The following is a 17411-nucleotide window of genomic DNA, read 5'->3' as shown; positions in this document are numbered from 1 at the left end:
GGTGACTAATAGTATAGATAACTTAGGGGAGAAACCAAAAGACATAAAGATACTTGCACTTTGTTGCCCAAAAGTTCAATAAAGTGTCTCACCCAAGTGCCTTCCCTAAGTGCTTCCCCCATTCACAAAGGGATTCTTTCATTTTAGAAGATTGGCTGAGAATGTTATAATTTGGGGGACTTGCCACAAAAGTATAATGCTTGTAGTCATATGTCTAGGATGAAGAACCAATGGCATGACAAAAGAGAATAACTTTCTTGTTGAGCCATTATAACAAAGCCAATGACAAATATGGGGAGCCCTCTGCGGCAGCATACATTGTGTGGTTTTATGACATTCCCACCAGACCGTTATTTTTAAAGGGACTGATTCAGAAAATTTGCTAGTGATATACAAGGAGCATTATCTACTCAAAAACTGCATGAGCTTTTCCAGAGCCAAGTACAACTATTGTTTATAAACAAACAGAAAAATCTACTATAATATTGAGTCCCTGATATCAAATTTCAACTATTTTGCAAACAGTTGAGAAATAATGACTTCAGTTGTTTTCCTGTCTTTGCTGTTAATAAGGACCCAAATTATCAGCACCTCCCACAATCTGTGACCTTTTAGGCTAGTGTAATGATGTTCTAAAGACAGTAAAGAGTATACACACTGTCATTCTGCCAACTCATAGCTACAAACTTGTTAATTGAAAAATCTCTGTATACTAATGCAAAAAAAGTTCAAGCCATTAAAAGTAAACAAAACAAACTTTTATTTTCCAATGTGCCATTTTCAGTAAACACACCAAATATTTTGAAAGATACTCTGAAGAAGTGAAAATCGTTTCCAAGGAAATGGTTCTTTCACAGATTATCTGTTTCTTCTTTAGTTAATGGGGATATTATCCCAAGGAATTTTTTTTTTTAAGACTTTATTTATTTGACAGAGACAGAGATAGTGAGAGCAGGGACACAAGCAGGAGGAGTGGGAGAGGGAGAAGCAGGCCTCCCGCAGAGCAGGGAGCCCGATGTGGGGCTCGATCCCAGGACCCTGGGGTCACAACCTGAGCCAAAGGCAGATGCCCAATGACTGAGCCACCCAGGCACCCCCCAAGGAAATATTTTAATGGGACTCAAAGAAGTACAAGAAATATACAATATATTATTGCATGGTCAATTTTCAATCATACACTATTGAGTTATTAATAGAAAGGCTTGGGGCACCTGGGTGACTCAGTCGTTAAGCATCTGCCTTCGGCTCAGGTTATGATCCCAGGGTCCTGGGATGGAGCCCCGCATCAGGCTTCCTGCTCCGCGGGAAGCCTGCTTCTCCCTCTCCCACTCCCCTTACTTGTGTTCCCTCTCTCACTGTCAAAAAAATAAAAAAATTAAAAACAAACAAACAAACAGAAAGGCTTATTCTCAAGTGTTTTTTTGACATAATTGGTTGAAAACCACTATCAAACAGTAGGAGTTATTGTAGTCAGAAGACCTCAGCTAATCTCAGACCATCATTTTATAACTGTGTAAGTGGGTCTGTCATTCATTGTATTTGAGCCTCCTCTGAAAAACAGAGACAGTATTTATTTATTTATTTATTTATTTATTTATTTATTTATTTATTTATTTTCAGAGAGAGAGAGCATGAGCAGGAGGGGCAGAGGGAGAGGGAGAGAGAATTCCGAGCAGACTCTGCACTGGGTGTGGAGACTGATGCAGGGCTCAATCTCATGACCCTGAGATCATGACCTGAGTCAAAATCAAGAGTTGGATACCCAACTGACTGAGCCACCCAGGCGCCCCCTAGTGACTTGCTTCTAATGAGTAGAATGGTACAAGTGACAGTCTATGACATCTGAACTTAAGATATAAAAGGCACTGTGACTTCCTCCTTGCTCTCTTCCTTTGATCAACCCCTCTGAGAAGCCATGTCATGTAGATACTCAAGCAGCCCCATGAAGAATCCCACATGGCAAGAAACTGGGACCTTCAACCAACAACCAGCAAGGAACTGAGAGGCCTTCTTCCTACAGTCATTGCATGACCTTGGCAATGGATTCTCCCACCCTAGTCAAGCCTTCACATGACTGTAGCGCATGTCTTAACTGTAACTTCATGAGCCAGTCTGAGCCAAACACATCCAGCTAAACCATTTTAAAATTTCTGACCCACAGAAACTGTGGAGTGATAAACTTTTGTTGTTTTAGGCCAGTAAGTTTTGGGGTAATTGTTATACAGAAATAGATAGATAATACTCTGGCCTAACAGGAAAAATACAGCTGCAAAGACAAGTACAATATGATTCTCTTTTAAGTATACATGGGAAATTTTCAAAGAAATTTAAAAAGAAATGAGAGATTTGACTTAGAAGCTTACAATAACATTCTTTTAAAGCTTCCACATTTTCTGGGTTATAATGCAGTGAGAAGAAGCTGTAATTTTCTGCCAGTCACAATAAAAAAAGCTCTGTAGCCATTAGAAGACCCTGTGAGGAGTGAGAAAACATCTCTCTCAGTGGAGAGTAATCTTCCATGTGGGAGAATGTCACAAGCATCCTTAAACTCAGGCTCTATATTCATCATTTCAGACCAAAAAAAAATCTTAGGCAAGCCTACAGTTATTAAAAATCTATATTATAAATATCCTGTCCCCTCCACACACACACAAAAAATCCATGTTTACCAAAATGATTTAAGAGAACCAAAACTGCAGAAGAATGGAGTTAAGACTATAGCATGAGCAGTCTTCAAACTGGGATTATACAAAGACTTTTCAAGACGTACATGGGCGTAAATAGTTTTGAGGAAATCAATTTCAACTCAACTTCTATATTTATGCAATACTTCCTAAAGTGATCTGCCTGAGATACACATGATATGTGGTCTTCTTTCTTACCTCTCCTTTCACAAGCATCCTTTTCCATGTTTCAGACAAAGGCATAGTTCTATGAATTCCCAAATCTTACCATTATGCCTTATCCCAGAGTGTGAAAACTTCAGGGGCACACAAACAAAGGAATAGTTTAAATATTGGTGTTTGCAAACTTCATTTATTTAAATCACCATAAACTCACAGTAGGATTTGTCTCTTTCTTATACATATTTTTATTGAATGAGAAGGACAGTAAGACTCATGTTGGGATGTTCTATATTAAAAAAATATTGTAATGTGGGTAAGGGATTGTGGCATTGATAGCAATTTTCATTTAGCAACCTCGCGTCTCAATTCTGTCAACTGTTGTAAAATAATGCATTGCTCCTGAGGATAAGTTCTGTTGAGACTTGAAATCACTGTTTTATGATTACCATTTATAGACAAAAGATCCAGACTGAAAAAAACATCCAACTTTCTTAAATGATGAAAATTCAGAGTATCAGGGAAAAGGTACTGTCATTAGAGCTGGTTTTGGAACGCTTCTACATATTAGTTTTTCTCTCTTGAAAATACTACATGATTTAGACAAGGTTGTGAATCTAGGAGCACAGTTCATTCTTTATACAAATTATTTATTGAGTAGCTTCTATTTATCAGGTACTGTTTTAGATTCCCAGATGCAATGGGACAAAAAATAAGCAAAAATCTATGCTCTCTTAGAGCTTATAGAAAGGAGAGACAAACAATAAACAAAATAAGTAAATGGCATAGCACATTAGAAAGTCATAAGTGTATAGAGAACAAGAGAAAAGGAAAGAAGGTCAGAGAGTGCCAGGGGACATTGGGGATTTTTTTTTTTTTAAAGTAGGCTCCATGCTCAGCATGGAGCCCAGTTCGGGGCTTGAACTCACAACCTTGAGATCAAGATCTGAGTGAGATCAAGCGTCGGATGCTTAACCGACTGAGCCACCCAGGTGCCCTTGGGAATTTTAAATTAGGTGGTCAGGGATGGCTCCATTTAGAAGATGACATTTGCAAAAGACTTAAAGATGAGGGGAAAAGACTCGTGGATATTTAGGTGGGATGTGTCCTGAGGGGGTGGGGGGCATGTGTAAAGGCTCTGGGGCAAAGTATGCTCAGCCTGCTGAAGGAACAGAAAAGAGGCCAGTGTGGAGAGGAGTAACCGAGAGGGAGAGTAGAAGAATGAGAGGTGATGGGGTAATGTAGTGTCAGGCCTCGTGAAATCTTATAGGCTACTGTGAGGATTTTAACTTTTACTCTGGGTGGGGGTTTTGCGGAGTGACACAATCCGACACACTAGCTGCTGTATAGAAAATAGACTATAGGGAGCAAGGGCAGAAGCAACAAATCCAGCAAAGCAGTCATCACAGTAATCCAGAAAGAGGCCATAGATGCTCGGTCGAAGAGCGTAGCCAAGGACGTGGTAAAAAGTGAGATCCTGCATATATTCTGAAGGTCAATAGGAGTTGTTGATGGACTGGATGTAGGGTGTAAAAGAGAATAGCTCCATATTTATTAGAAAAATTAAATTCCTAGTTAAACAGATTTCTGAAAAGGGAACTTCAAACTCATTTGGTTTCATTTGTAAATTATATCATATTTATGGAAGAAATCACACCACTCTTACCAAAACTTTCAGAAAACAAAGGATGAAAGAATCCTGCCCAATTCATTTTGTGTGGTCAGCATCACCCTCATTCTAAAACCTGATAAAGGCAGTCCAAAAAAGAAGTTTATAGACCAATAACCCTTCATGAACATAGATGCAAAAATGTCCTTAACAAAATATTAGCAAATGGAATCTAACAGTATATCAAAAGGATAATACACGATGACGACCAAGTAGGGTTTATCGCAGGAATACAAGGTTGTTTAACATTTAATGTCAAGGCAATCCACCATATTAACAGAATAAGGGAGAAAAACTATACCAATTTGAATAGATGCAGAAAAAAAAATCCATTCATACAAACTCGTAGCAAACTAGGAATAAAAAGGAATTTATTCAACCTGATAAAAAATAACTTAAAAACCTGCAACTAACTTCATATTTAATGGTGAAAGTCTGAATTTTTTTCCTCAAGACTAAGAAAAGGAAGGCTGTTCACTGTCATCACTTCTACCCCATATTGTACAGGAAGTTTCAGTCAATTCAATATGGCAAAATTTAAAAATTAAAAGAAACAAGAGGTAGAAAGATTGGAAAGGAATATATTGGCTGATGACAAAACTACGTACAAAAGCCCAAGGAATCACAAAATAAATGCTAGAACAAATACATGAATTTAGTGAAGTCACAGGATATAATGTTAATTTAGAAAGCCTGTTAGTGTCACAAACAGTTGGGAAATGATACTTAAAAATTGATTCCAGGGCGCCTGGGTGGCTCAGTTGGTTAAGTGTCTGCCTTCAGCTCAGGTCATGAGCCCAGGGTTCTGGGATCGAGCCCCTCATGGGGCTTCCTGCTCAGTGGGGAGCCTGCTTCTCCCTCTGCCTCTGCCACACACACCCCCAACCCCCCGCCGCTGCTTGTGATCTCGGGCTCTCTTTCTGTCAAATGAATAAATAAAATCTTTAAAAAAAATGGTTGAAATTAGAAAGAGCCCAGGTGTCCATCAATAAGAGAATGGATAAGCAAACTATGATATATTCATATAATGGAATACAACTCAGCAATAGAAGGATTGAGCTACCAATACACATTACAATATGCACGAATCCCAAAGACATTATGCTGAGTGAAAGAAGCCTTACACAAAGGAATACATATTGTATGATTCCATTTATATAAAGTTCTAGAACAGACAAATCTTATCTATAGGGAAAATAATCAGGACAGTGGTTTCCTGGCAGAGAAGTAGGTATAAGGTGGGATTGGTGTTTTCCTAGGAAAAGGCATGAAGGAACTTTTTGGAGTGATGACAGTGTTCTATACCTTGATGGGGGTCTGTATGCATCAAAAACTCAGTGGATGTATGCTTACAATTTGTGCATTTCATTGCATGTAAAATTTACATCAAAAGGAAAACTTTAGACAAATACCGAACTCTAATTGTTAGTATGAACACTGCAGGAGATGGAGGGAGCGCACAGATGTTTTCAATTTACTTTGAAAAGCATCAACAAATAAGATGACTTCATACAGGTGATAAAACAATTTAAGTGGTATGATCTAGGTGACAGTATACAAATCATCACCATAAAATTCTTTCAACTTTGCAGTATGTTTGAAAATTTTCAAAATAAAATCATTTTAAAAATTAAGAGCCTATACATAGCAATGCTAATATTCCTTCAAGATAATTAAGGTTTTTTTCCCAAAAAGTACAGTAGTTGTATATTGATCTGGAGTTTGATATAAAATAATTCAGCAGGTCTGATTTATCAGGAACTCATTAATTCAGTCAAACATTAAACAGTTATTTATTGAGCACCTACTAGGTGCCAGGCACCTGAAAGAAAGTGAAAATGCAGAACAGTCCACTCAACTAAATAATTACCTACTTTTATCCACAGTAACCTACTTATAAAGGAATGCTTTGGGGAAATGAGCTGTGACAAGAAAACCCTTCATTCACAGCTATTCTCTTATGTTACATTTTGCCCATCAGAGAAGCTATTTTCAACATGGAAAATCAATACTGTTAAATAGAAAATAATAGCACAAATGCGGGTGTCAATTTTAAACTGTTCCTTGAACATATTTTCAAACTTGGAAGCAGAAAAATTGAAACTTAAAGAAAGAGAGGGCCTCACAAACATATGATTTTTATTTTTATTTTTTTTTAAAGATTTTATTTATTTGTTTGAGAGAGAGAGACACAGCGAGAGAGGGAACACAAGCAGGGGGAGTGGGAGAGGGAGAAGCAGGCCCCCCGCGGAGCAGGGAGCCCGATGTTGGACTCGATCCCAGGACTCTGGGATCATGACCTGAGCTGAAGGCAGACGCTTAACGACTGAGCCACCCAGGCGCCCAACATATGATTTTTAAAGTGTGGGTATTATGCTGACAGATCAAGAGCTCTAAATGTCATTTCCTCACCAGAAGCTATCACACACAGTGCTTGCACAGGGCTGGAGGACCTAGCAACAGGGGGGAGAAAGGTTTCCAAGGCAAGAGCGCTGTTTGTTTCAGAGCTAAACTTTCAATTGCCGTGCCTGGAGATCTAGACCAGGAAAATGAATAGCCAGCCAGTGCCTCAGCCTAATAACAGGTCTTGTTTCCCTGAATGACACTGGATTTATTAGATACATATTTTAAAATACATGATTTTCCACTGTGGGTCAAGTTACATCTTGAGGCGGAGCTCAAACACTGATGGACGTTTTTGTAGCAAAATAATTCTGGTCTCTGAATCCACTGCTTCTCTCAGATGCAAAAGCAAAGTTTTAAGTCGGGAATCAGAAATAATGCCAGGTACGCACTGCTCTAATTCACATCACAACACCAAACGTGACTCCGAGCAATTTAGATGCTAAGGATCATGGCTGAAGAGACAGAAGTGACAATTTGCCAACCAGAGAATTTGAAGCCCTTGCTTGACACTCACTCTCAAGCAGCACCGGGTGCTCTGAAATGTATTTAGGCTTCATGACTCATTTTCCTCTTCTTTTTCCTTGGGGATGGTCTTACTCCCTGTTTTGCCCAAATTAGCCCTCAAAGCTTCTATTATTCCAAAACCTGACTAAAACATTTCTTTTTCCTTCAAGGGCCTGGAGGAGAAGTGCCTTGAATTTTATCTTTATCATCTTTCCTTTAATTTCTTCTCTCTCCCCTAAGAATCAGGGTAGCTTTGAAGGGGGGAAAATGTGACAAAAAGGGTTATTTTATAGGTAGAAATGGAACTGGGGAGAGATACTTGTCAATGTTTGCTTCAGAGGTGAACATAGGTGGGGCAAGCAATATTTGTGGCTTCTCTAAATTCAAATTTTGAATATTTTCATCTCCTAGGCAATGAAGCCAACCTTCTCTGCTGCTTCTCTGAAACACTACCTGGTGTCTATGGTATGAGCCCAGCAACCAGCTTCTCCCTCTCTCCCTCAATTCACTAAAGTGCCCTCCAACAGACAAAGAGAATGATAACTAAAGTACAATATAGACAGTTCTTAACCCCTGATAAAATACAACACACACAAACACACACACACACACCCCCCACACAGATGCTTTTCCTATGTTTGTCCGGAGGGTTTCTCCACATCACTGGCTCTAACATATGAGCAGAGACCATAAATAAGGAGATGTTGCTCCATGAGACAAAGGAAAAATCAGGCTCAGAACTCAAACTTTCCTTTTATATTAGTCTGATTCTTTTATCTCTATCTGGCCTGCCAGGTCACAGAATCTTGAGACTTGGTGTCTCAAGTCATAGGACAATAAGACATAGGACAAAGTCATAGGACAAATGCCCTTTATCCCTACCAATCCCCACACTACAATTCACATCCTAAAACTGACCAGGCAACAGGTCCTTATCTTATCCACTGCTCTCATTTCTCCAAATGGCTGTCTTAAAATTCTGTTAACAGAAGAAAATATCTCTCCTATTTAGTCTTGCCTCAAAGCATCTGTGGGCTAAAATCACTAGCTTTCCCCTTGCTCTTAATTCAGCCATTGAGCCAATCCAAACCTCTTTATATTACCAATAGTCTTTGTTTACTCCACCGTGTTTTCCCAATTTTTAGGTATAATATTATTTGTATTATTTTTGTAGCAACTCAAAAAGCCATACTAAGGACTTAGTTTGTTTTTTCTTGGCCACTCTTCAATGAAAAACACAATCAAATTCTTTCCTCAAGAGGTAACATTTGTTTTTATAAACAATACTTTCATCTCATAATTGCTGCTATAATAAGGATCTTTTTGCTCTCAAGTGATCAAAACTCAGTTCAAATTTACTTAAGCACAGGAAGAGGGAATTTGGGGGCTTATTTCATCAACAAATCCAAGAGTCATCTGGCAAGAGCCCAGGAGAGTCTCTTTCCATTTCTTGCCCCTTTCTTCTTCTGTGTTGGTTTTATTTTCTAACAGTTCTCCCCAAGTGGTGACAAACATGACCACCCACAGCTCTGAGACCAAATCCTACCTCCTTAACCCTACCATCAGAGAGAGAGAGAGAGATGCATTCCCAATAGCCCATGGAATCCCAAGGAAAGTAATGGAGATCAGCAGGCAAGGGTTTTCCTCACTGGGTCCCAGCAGAACAGCTGCGCTTCAGGTCAGAGAGAGGAGAACACTGCCGCTAGAAAGACAAGAGGTTCAAGGACATCAGCTCTGATTTCCTGTGGGACACACTTTATCCTACCAGCCTGCTTTTAGGAAAGTACAAGAAGATCCTGTCCGTCTGGCAATTGGGTTCCAAATCAGGAGTCCAGGGATGAACTTACACACCAGTGAGACACAAAATGTGCAAACAATACCTTCTGAAAACAATGCCCTCTCCTTTGTTCTCTGACCCAGAAGAGTGCATAGCCACGAAGATCCCAGACAAAATAAAAATGGTCATGTGGCAGACCTCTGGGGACTTGGAGTTCAAGGTTAAGAGACAAGGGACCCGCACAAGATTATCTGGAATGAGATTTGGTGGTGGTGGCAGCTATTCATTTATTTCAAATCCCTTTTAAAATTATTATGAAATAGATTCTAGAAACTTTCATACTTTAAATTCTAAAGTTTTAAATCAAGTTTCTGTGATTTTTATTTAAGCATAGGATGATGGTGGTTTTAAAATAACTATCCCTGAAGTTTTATTAAAATAACACAGCTGTAAGTAAAGAGTATTACTTTCCAGATCTCAATTTGAAATGAAATGCAGACCTTCTAGATTTTAATGCATCATAAGCCACCAATTTCATAAAATGGCATCCACTTTGCAAAGCTCATATCACCCCATGGAAGTAGCCCTCTGGAAAGGGATGAAGTATTTGATTCTCTAATATTCCCATTTAGCCAATTATAGGTAGGTTTTCATATATCGTTTCCTTAAAAATATTACAAAAGCACTTTCTACTATGGTTCTAGTATAGATGGAAAATGTTTTGTTTTTTTTTTTTAAAGATTTATTTATTTATTTATTTGACAGGGGCGGGGGGGAGCTAAGGGAGAGAGTCTTAAGCAGACCCTGCACTGAGCACAGAGCCAGGGCTTGATCTCTTGACCCTAAGAGCAGGACCCTGAGATCAGGACCTGAGCCAAAACCAAGAGTGGGATGCTTAACTGTGCCATCCAGGCACCCCTGGATGGAAAATATTAGGCATTAATTGCATGGAAATTAGAGGAAATTTTTCAGAAAATTTCAGATTAGAAGATGATAAAAAGGTTAAAAAAAGAAAACATTTTCCTTATACTTAATGTGGCCTCAATTGCATGAAAACAGCTAAAATGTTGACAGAATGGATAACCTCTAACTTTAGGAAAAGCTACATATAAAAAGAAGATAATTGTTGTAGGGGTGGAAGGCAGTTTTCACTTCAAATGAGACATACATGTATTGAGATATTCATGCCAGAGTAACCAGATAACCTCAGAGTAACCTTATTATTTCTACACAATAAGAATGGACAAACCTCTAAATTTTACCAGTTTCCATAACTTTTAAGAGCTCCAGGCTTAATAAATCTACAAAAGGTAGGAATTAAGGAAAAGTCAAATGTTGATTTAAATAAAAAATGCCATTATGTAAGATAGAAAAAAATGAAAGTAGGGATAAAATTCTGAATTATTGCCTAAAACCCCTTTCCAAACACTAGTTTGATATCTATATCTGAGAATGTGATTGCCAACCTCCAAAATGATCCCCTAGGAATCCCTGTCTCCTTGTTCATGTTCTTATATAGTCCCCACCCACTCTGAATAGGGCTGACCTACATAATCAACAAGATATGAAAATAATAGAGAATGACATCGAAAGTCGGGTCATAAAGACATTGTAGCTTCTGTCTTGCTCTCTCTTAGATCACTCACTCTGATGGAAGCCAGCTGCCATGCATCATGACACTCAAGCAGCAATTGGAGAGGCCCATGTGGCAAGGAACTGAGGCCTTCTGCCAACAGCCATATGCGTGTGCCATCTTGGAAGTGAATCCTCCAGTCACAGTTACGCTCTTGGATGAAATCTTGAGAGGTCCTGAGCCAGAACTGCACAGCTAAGATGCTCTCAAATTCTCAACCCACAGAAACTATGAGATAATAAATGTTGTTTTAAGCCATTAAGTTTTGGAGTAACTTATGATGCAAAACAGAAAACTAATACAGAGGATTTTAGTATACTTTAAGTCTATAAATATCTTAGAACTCACTTATTAAAATCAATTGATGAATCATTAACTTAATGGATAATGTTCTTTCTGTCCAAGGATTTTTGATGATTGTCATGTAAAGCTCTGGCTTGTGAAACTCCTTTTAATAATGACCACAAACTCACAAAATTTAAGATTATTTGATAATCCTTCACAGAACATTCAAATTATTTTATTACCACAACTAACACGTCAGTGGGTGGTTTTCCATACAGCTGGGCTAAGCATTCCTAGTTCTAGAAGATAAAATTGAAGAGGTTTATTTTCTGTTTATGGAAGAAACACCATTTTCTGAATTGTCTGGAAAAGACTTGAGGTACTTGGTAATGATGGCATTGTCCTTAAAGATCTAGTATTTGGAACTGCCAAAGAGGTTTTCATTTTCTCTAATTATCATGAGTTTGATCAGAAGAGACTTGGTAAAACAGTTAAATCCAAGCATAGACTTTCAAACCCCTAATATAAGCATGGCTCTATAGCAAATAAAAAAAGATAAATATAAAACACAGTCTCAATGAATAGGTAGATGGAGCACAGGGGATTTTTAGGGAAGTGAAACTATTCTTCTGTATGATACTATGATGATGGATACTTTTGTTAAAACCTATAGAATATACAACACCAAGTGACCCCTAAGGTAAACTACGGACTTTGAATGATAATTATGTGTCAATGTTGGTTCACTGATTGTAACAGATGTGCTACTCTGGTGGGCCGTGTTGGTGGTGGGGTAGACTATAGGAAGGGAGGGAGGGGGTATGTGGGAACTCTCCATACTTTAGACTCACTTTTGCTATGAATCTACAACTGCTCTAAAAAATGAAGTCTTAATAAGAGGAAAAAAACCAGTTTCTGCCATCCAGAAGCTTTAATTATTTGCTCAACAAATAGTCACTTAGTTTTTCTTTTTCTATCCTTTTGCATTCCACCTTTCTGTGTCTTTATGCTTTACATGTGTCTCTTATAAACAGAACATGGTTAGATTTGGGGTTTATTTACTCTAAGAAGCTCTGTCTTTTTTTTTTTAAGATTTTATTTATTTATTTTGAGAGAGAGAGAATGAGAGAGAACACATGAGAGGGGATCGGGTCAGAGGGAGAAGCAGGCTCCCCGCCGAGCAGGGAGCCCGATGCGGGACTCGATCCCGGGACTCCAGGATCATGACCTGAGCCGAAGGCAGTCGCTTAACCAACTGAGCCACCCAGGCGCCCAGAAGCTCTGTCTTTAATGAGGGATGTTGAACCATTTATGTGTGTTGTTACTACAAATATATGTAATTTCTTTTTATTGAGTGTTCTATCTATCTAGAGTCTTCTTTGCTTCTTTTTTTCCTCTGTTTTCCATTTACTTGGGAGATGTGCATATTATTTCTATTATTTTAGTAAAAAGATTTAATATACTTACTTGACCTTAAAATTTTGACTATAATCTCATGTTTAGACTCCTCCTGACGACAATTCAAGGTACTTAGACCCCTTTTACTCCATATGGACACATCCCCATTGTTCCATGCTAGGTCATAAAATATTTAATTCCACTTTATTTTGAACCTTCCCTTCCCCCCATAGTCATTATTGCTCTTATGATTGTGGGTGTTTTTTTTTTTAAACAGTCCTCAGTTATTTAAAATCACCAACATGTTTGGGGTGCCTGGGTGGCTTAGTCGGTTAAGCATCTGGCTCCTGATTTCAGCTCAAGTCATGATCTTGGGGTCCTGGGATGGAGCCCGGGGTTGGGCTCTGTGCTCAGGGAGAGGGTGGGAGGGGCTGCTTGGGGATTCTCTCCCTCTTCCGCTGTTCCTCCTCCCGCTCTCTCTCTCTCTCTAAAATAAATAAATCTTTAAAAAAATTTTAAAAATAAAATAAAATCACCAACATGTTTGCCAATTTATTTGCTCAACATGACTTCTTAGATATTGATCCTTCTTTCTAGGTTCTATTTCCTTCTTCCAGAAGTACATCCTTTAATATTAAGGGTTTGTGAATGGTCAACTCTCTCAGACTTCATTAGGAAAAATCTTTATTTCACCTTTAGTTTCAGTAAATAGTAGTATTTTTTTTAAAGATTTATTTATTTATTTATTTATTTATTTATTAATTATTTGAGAGAGAGTGAGAGAGACAGAGCATGCAAGTGCAGGGAGGGGCAGAGGGAGAAGGAGAGAGAATCCCTAGTGGACTCCTTGCTGATCATGGAGCCCAACGCAGGGCTCGATCCCATGACCCTAAGATCATGACCTGAGCTGAAATCAAGATCAGGCACTTAACCAGCTGAACCACCCAGGCACCCCAACAGTAGTATGATTTTTTAAAAATGTTCCTGCTAGCCATTTGATTGTTCTTCCTTAGTCTACATTATCTGACACTTAATTCTCCCTCATTCTTTTATTTATCTCTTTTCTAAACTCACATTAGCATATGTTGAGCATTCTTTTTCTATCCTTCATGTCCCTTTAACCTCTATTTCACAATTTCTCTTCTTTTTATCTATGTAAGCTGAATTCTGGGTAAATATTTAAATCTATATTCCAATTCCCTAAGTATTTCTTTAGTTGTCTTTTCAGTGGTTCAATCTGGCTCAGCTACAAATAGCATTTATATAGTCAAATTATTGAGCTAACTAAAATTATAATGAAACTATGCTGGGGAAAGAGGTTATAAGAAATATTCATGTGTGGGGCGCCTGGATGGCTCAGTTGTTAAGTGTCTGCCTTCGGCTCAGGTCATGATCCCAGGGTCCTGGGATCGAGCCCCGCATCGGGCTCCCTGCTCCGCGGGGAACCTGCTTCTCCCTCTCCCACTCCCCCTGCTTGTATTCCCTCTCTCGCTCTGTCTCTGTCAAATAAATAAATAAAAATCTTAAAAAAAAAAAAAAAAGAAATGTTTGTGTGTAGTGGGGGTGAAGAGATCTGAAAGAGCTAAGTCCTGATCTAGGGGTAGTGGAAAATAATCAGATAATTCCTACAAATTAAAAAAAAAAGTTGAAATATAAGCATGTTATGTAAAGCTATAGAGATAAACACCAAAAAAGCAAAAATTAAGAAGTTGAAAATGTTGCCTCTAAAGCAGGAAAAGGGGTAAAGTGAGGGGTGGGGAGAAGGAACTGATATTTAGTCATAATAAATCTTGGAAAGTATTTGACTCTTTACACACAAAAAATAACCAATAAAAAAGAAAAATTAAGCTTAAAAGAAGGTGGCTGAGAAACGAAATTATTGAGAAGAGTCATGCAGATTTAAAAATCAAATAAGAGAAATGAGTAGACAGGGCACAGAGGATTTTTAGGGCAAACTATTCTGTACAATACTATAATGATGGATACATGTCATTACACCTTTGTCCAAACCCACAGAATGTATAACTCTAAGAGTGAACCATAATGTGAACTATGGACTCTGGGTGAGAATGATGTGTCAGTGTAGGTTGTCAACTATAATATACCACTCTGGTAAGGGATGTTGACAATGGGGGAGGCTGTGCATATTAGAGGTAGGAGAGACTGGGGAGTATATAAGAAATCTCTGTACCTTCTACTCAATTTCAGTATGAACTTAAAACTGCTCTAAAAACAAAAATCTATTTTGGGGCGTCTGGGTGGCTCAGTTTGTTAAGTGTCTGATTCTTGGTTTCGGCTCAGGTCATGATCTCAGGGTCATGGGATCAAGCCCCGTGGTGGGCTCCATGCTCAGTGCAGTCTGTTTGAAATTCTTTCCCCTCCTTCTCCCTCTTCTCCTCCCCCTGCTCATGCACGCTCTCTCTCTCTTTCTCAAATCAATCAATAAGTAAAATAAAATAAAAAATAAAGTCTAGGGGTGCCAGGGTGGCTCAGTCGTTAAGGGTCTGCCTTCGGCTTGGGTCATGGTCCTGGGGTCCTGGGATCGAGCCCCGCATTGGGCCCCCTGCTCAGCGGGAGGCCTGTTTCTCCCTCTCCCACTCCCCCTGCTTGTGTTCTCTCTCTCGCTGTGTCTCTCTCTGTCAAATAAATAAATAAAATCTTTAAAAAAAATAGTCTATTTTTTTTATATTAGCATGTTACACCAATTGTGATTTGAAAGTACAATAGCAAGGTAAAATGACATTCTCTAGGTACTTGCAGTAAATTCTAAATTTTTGCTAACTACAAATCTTTTACCATTAATTTGCCATGTTGAAGTTTGTAAAAAGAACCCCCTAACCTACATTTGTTTCTATATCCCATGCTATAATTTATAAAGTTCACAAAATACACAAATGCCAGGGGGAAAACTCACGTTGATAAAATGGTTTGATATTTTTAACTGATGCAATTTTGAAAATGGTTTTGTTAAACACTTTTCATTCTTTAGAAAAATAACATTTTTCAAACTACAGCAGTACATAACAAATTTTACCAGTAACTCAACAAATTTGGAAATACTTGTCCACCATTAAATAGTTCTTTCTACCCGCCTGGTTAAGAAGACAACTTTCTGCCCAAAGTGTCAGAAATGGCTTATGGAAAAACAAGAAGGTGGTAAACTCTGAGAAAGCACCTGTTACGGTTTTTCTATTGACTTGATAGAGGTTTGTTTGCTAATGGAAAACTGGTTCAGTTATAAGATGAATACATTCTGGAGATCTAAGGCACAGCAATGATGACTATAATTAACAGTACCGTACTGTATACTTGAAATTTGCTAAGAGAGTAGATCTTAAATGTTTTCACACACAAAAATGGTAACTATATGAAGTGATAGATGTGTTAACTAACCTCATTTCACAACACATACATATCAAATCATCACATTGCATACTTTAAACTTCCACAATGTTATTTGTCAATTATATCTCAGTAAAGCTGGAAAAAATAAAATGCAAATTTTACCAAAAGAAAGAAAATTCTATTTCCAGGGGCGGTGAGGAGGGAGGGAAGAAGCAAAAGGATTCAAACCAGCCCTGTCCAAAAGGAATAAAACGTGAGCTATATGTGTAATTTTAATTTTTCTAATAGCCACATTAAAAAGTCAGAAAAAGCAGGTGAAATTCATTTTAATAATATATTTAATTTAATCTAATATGTCCTAAATATTGTCATTTCAACGGATAATCAATATAAAAATATTAATGAGAGATTTTACATTTCTTTTGTACTGATTCTTCAAAAATCTGGTATATATTTTACACTAAGAACACATCTCAATTTGCACTGGCCACATTTCAAGTGCGCATAGCCACGTGTGGCTAGTATCTATCATATCTGATAGCTCAGGTCCAAACCATCACCTTTTACGTCCAAGCAAGACTGAAGATTGCAGGAAGAGAATTTACTATGAAAAATGGCAGAAAAGCAGGAAAGACTGATCAGACATGCCCAAGTTAGCCTTTCAGACAAGAGGGCTTCCCTTTCTCTCTCTCTGTCCAAAAGGCCTCTTGATCAGGATTGAGCTAGAGCATCAGCAAACTTTTCTGTAAAGGACCAGATAGTAAATATTTTAGGCACTGCTGGCCATACAGTCTCTGTTGCAACCACCCAACTCTGCTGATGCAGCATGAAAGCAGCCATAGGCACATTCAAGAAGTGGGTATGGTTATATTCTAATAACACTTTATTTAGGGGCACTAAAATTTGAATTTCATGTAATTTTCACATGTCATAAAATTTTTTTTTCAAACAGTTCAAAATGGAAAAACCATTCTTAGCTCATGAGCCCTATCAAACCAGGTGGTAGGCCAGATCTGGCCCACTGGCTATAGTTTTCCAACCCCTGACCTACAGGATGGGGATGAAGGAAGGGAGTGCTAAGAGGTTGTTTTACTTACAGATATTTGTTGAAAACTAAAAACTAGAACTTTGGAAGCTAGATAAAAAGAATGTAAAAAGAACATAGAACTTAGTGGCCAGCCATCCCTGTTTTGACCCTAATTCTGACATGGATAAGTTCTTGTACCTTGGTCATATCATTGATCTTCTCTGGTCCTCAGCTTCTTCCTGCCAGCTAAATAATTACCATGGCAACCTTAAGCAGTCCAACAATAGCTCATGTACTCACACTGTGTTAAATCAAAATTGGTAATATTTTGAACCGAGTCTGCACAAATTTACCATTTAAAATACAAAAGGAATGGCTCTGTTGAGAAATGTATAGGATTGCAGAGACTAATAAATAGGTTTAACACTGCTATACTAATTTGGAAACAATTCGTACTATAACTAAGTCAATAATCATTATTGTTTATGCATTGTAATAAAAAGAAATTCTGTGTGACAACCCTG

Source organism: Mirounga angustirostris, unplaced genomic scaffold (genome assembly GCF_029215605.1).
Source record: "Mirounga angustirostris isolate CCGP_5_RB_7025 unplaced genomic scaffold, mMirAng1.0.hap1 SCAF_11, whole genome shotgun sequence".
Taxonomy (NCBI): domain Eukaryota; kingdom Metazoa; phylum Chordata; class Mammalia; order Carnivora; family Phocidae; genus Mirounga; species Mirounga angustirostris.
This window is presented reverse-complemented; position numbering follows the sequence as displayed.